This window comes from Terrapene carolina, unplaced genomic scaffold (genome assembly GCF_002925995.2).
Source record: "Terrapene carolina triunguis isolate 2854851 unplaced genomic scaffold, T_m_triunguis-2.0 Scaffold227, whole genome shotgun sequence".
Taxonomy (NCBI): Eukaryota; Metazoa; Chordata; order Testudines; family Emydidae; genus Terrapene; species Terrapene triunguis.
The window spans coordinates 2,715,346-2,718,982 of NW_020664578.1; the positions used below are offsets into that span (position 1 = coordinate 2,715,346).

Genomic DNA, 3,637 nt, shown 5'->3' on the forward strand with positions numbered 1-3,637 from the left:
ACACACACACACAAACATACTCGCTCACACACACTCTGACACAACTTTACAAACACATGAATGCACACAGACCCATCCAAACACATCCAGACACACGTGCAGAGAGCCAGCTACACACACACAGAGCCAAATGTGCAACCACACACACAAAGAGCCCCGTCCACACAAAGCCATGTACACAGACACATGCACGCACTTACACACATCGCTGTCGCTCTCTGCACAGCACATGTGCCCTGCACACACCGACCCGGAGCCGGGCACACAGGCAGCAGAGGCACCAAGCATTTGTCACCAGTCAGAAGCAGCTCTCCATCCCCAGACCTAATTAGCACACGCAGCAGAGAGCGCGGGCGACACAAAGGGCAGCGCTTGCCCAAGCTGAGCATCACATGCCGAGCAGCGCGGAAGGCACGAGAAGGCAAAGGATGGGAGATGCCAACCCAAATTCGGCAAAGCTTGAACCACTCGCGACACCGTCCCGCCACCCATCCCCCCAGCACCTGCTCCCAGCTCCCCAGCTCACATGCACTTGTCTGGGGCTAGATATTTGGCAGGCGTGTGGGAAACAGCTGCAGGGGCTGGTGTTCTCATCCCCAGCACTGAGACCGGCCTTTATAAACATGAGCCGCGCAGCCTCCCCTAGGAGGCAGGTCAGGATCTTTATCCCTATTTCAAAAGTGGGGGAAACTGAGGCACGGAGCTGGGCAGGGCCATGCAGCAAATCAGTGGCAGAGTGGGGAATAAAACCCAGGAGCCCTGGCTCACACTAGCCCAGTTTCCTCCCGGAATAGGCATAGAAGAACCCAGGAGTCCTGACTCCCCGTCCCAGCACACATCTCTCCACACACAACTACAGAGACGGGGCAGGAATCCCGCCTCCATTGTGTTATCCCAAAGGCTTATTGGGCCTGATTCTCAGTCACACTCTGGCCCCTTTGTGCCGCTCCGGCAGGGTTACGGGGTCTTCAAGTGGCTGGGAACGGCTCCCCGAGGGCTCCCCTCCCCTGCAAAGGCCTCCCCAGCCCCCGGCTTAGGGGAAGGCTCGGGGCGCTGGCCAGAGCGCACTGCGCAGTGACTCTTCTCCGCTCCCCACAGCCTCAATCAGAACAGCCCGGCTAATACTAATTGGCTAGAAATCACTTTCAGCTCGTTTATTTCCTGGCCCCGAGATGGCAGCAGCATTCCTGCCTTTGCCAGGCGCTCAGTGCCCTGCGTGTGGAGCCCAGCTTGCCAAGGCTTCTAAAATGAAAGAAAAAAGGCCAGGAGAACTGTTGCCATAAAGACTCACTTCTCTCTCTCCATCTGCACCCCGGCTCTCTATTCCCACCCACCCCATCTACTTATCTAGCTCTTCCAGTGCCTCTGATCTATCCCCACCTTACTCAGCAGCAGGACATCTGTCTGTCCAGCTGTCGTCTAACCCATCTGCGTAGCAGGGGGTTCAGAGATGGGCGGTAGAATTCGGAAGAAAATTCCCCCCTAGGCAGTTCATTCCATCATTGTCCCCTAGAAATTTTCCTCATAGAGCTGAAAGGGACCTTGAAAAGTCACTGAGTCCAGTCTCCTGTCTTCACAGCAGGCCCAGTACTGTCCCTGACAGATTTTTGCCCCAGATCCTTAAATGGCCCCCTCAAGGATTAAACTCACAACCCTGGGTGTAGCAGGCCAATGCTCAAACCACTGAGCTATCCCTCCCCCTCACTGGGCCCTTGGGATTCAGAGACCTGGCTTCTGTCCCTAGCTCTGCCACCAACCTGCTGGAGGACCATGGGCAAATCACTTCCCCACTGTGCCTCAGTTTCCCCCTATGTCCCAGGTCTCCTGGGCACTGCCTGAGACAAGCTCTAGCCATTCCTAATCCCCCTAGACCAGCGCTTCTCAAACTTTTGTACTTTTGACAGCTTGTGACCCCCCATGTAATAACCTTGCGAGCCCTTGAGGGGTCCCGACCCCCAGTTTGAGAACCCCCGCCCTAGACTATGCCTCTTATTGTGGTGCCTGCAGAGCTACTGGTATGCAATTGGCACCTGGGGTTCAGATTTGGAGTATCCCCAGACTTCAGGATCTCGGTTTTTGGCTCAGATCTGCCTGGTTTGGAGGTTGGTCTCTGGGTGCGCTTGCATCCTCCGAGGGGCTAAGGCCCAGATCTAGGCACACCTAGACTGTGCAGCAGAGCTGAAGGCGCTGGGGCTTCCGGCTGGGAAAAGGCAGCTGCCCAGCCTGCTACGTCCTTACGGGCCTTCACCCCGTGTTCAGCCAGGAGATCACAGGGTGTGGAAAGGACTCTTGCAGGCCCAGGCATGACATGGCTTCCTGGCTGGGCTGAGCTGGGAGGAACAGTTCCCGATGGGAAGCAGGGAGTTCTGAGGGCAGGCAAAGGGTGGGTGAAGGCGGAGAGGGAAAGGAGTTTCCATTCAGCTCAGTGTGTGTGTGTGTGTGTGAGAGAGAGAGAGAGAGAGATTTGGTGTGTGAAACTGTGCGTGACAGAGATTGTGTGTGTTTGTGCACACAAGATTCTGTGAGCAGGTGTGAGATTCTCTGCGTGCGCATGTGTGTGAGCATGAGATTGTGTGTGTGCGCACACATGAGCGTCTGTGTGTGTGAGACTGTGTTCGGGTGTGCGGAGGAGATTGTCAGTGTGCACACACCCAAGGGAAAGAGTGCGTGTACAAGGGAAAGCGTGTACCTGTGTGAGAGCGTTGGTGTGTGTTTACGTGTCAGTGTGCCAGGGAAAGTGTATGAGTGTGTGTGTATGAGTAGGCATGCAAAGGAAAGAGTGAGTGTGTGCATGCAAGGGAAAGTGTGCATGTGTGTGAGCGTGTCTCTGTGTTTCAGTGTGTGTGCAAGGGAGAGGGTGTGATAGGACAGTGTGTGTTTGTGCAAGAGCACCAAGTGTGGGTTTGCTGCCTGCTTGCGCATGTGTACAGGTGTGTGAGGAACAGTTTGTGTAATTTTGTGTCTGTGTGAATATAAATGTACCTGTATGTGTACGTGTGACTACATCTCTGTATGTGTGAGCCTGCCAGTGTGTAGGAATGTGTGTGTCTCTTTGTGTCTGTGTGGCACTGTGTTGTGTGTAACTCTGGGTGAACTTTTGTGGGGGGGGGGGGGCAGAGGGGAGGGTTATACCTGGGGGCAGCTGCGTGTCTGAGAAAACTCAATAGTTGTGTGAGCATGTGCGTGTGAATACCTCTGTGTGAATGTGAGTCTGTGTATTTGTGCGCCTCTGTGTGTAAGGATGCCCTGGGCTGTGTGTGTGTTGTGAAGCTGTGAAAATGAGTGTATGTATGCGTGCCCCCAGAGTCGTGTGTGTGTTGTAAACCTGTATTTGTGTGTGTCTCTCTGTGAAAATAAAGTGTGCATGTGTGTGTGCACCCTGGATTGTATGTTTGTGTGTGTGTGTGTGTGTGTGTGTGCGCCAGAGTTGCGGGGGGGGGGGGGGGGGGGGGGCGGGGCCCGGGGGGGGGCCGCCCAGCGACCCGTCCCTGCGCCTCCGCCACTCAAACCCCGGCTCCGCCTCTCCCCTATAAAGCGAGCTCCGGCGCTGTCCGGGCTCGCAGAGCAGCAGCGCCCGCCCCGATCCCTGCCCCGCGCCCCGGGATTACAAATGGTCGTTCAGCTCCGCACCGCGCCC

At 55.8% G+C, this 3,637-nt stretch overlaps 1 protein-coding gene across 1 annotated transcript in view; it reads left to right on the forward strand.

Moving 5' to 3' along the window:
- Nucleotides 1-3,637, forward strand: part of LOC112111836 (ras-related and estrogen-regulated growth inhibitor-like protein) — a 23,423-nt gene that overhangs the window by 16,110 nt on the left and 3,676 nt on the right. The gene's annotated exons all lie outside the window — the stretch shown is intronic.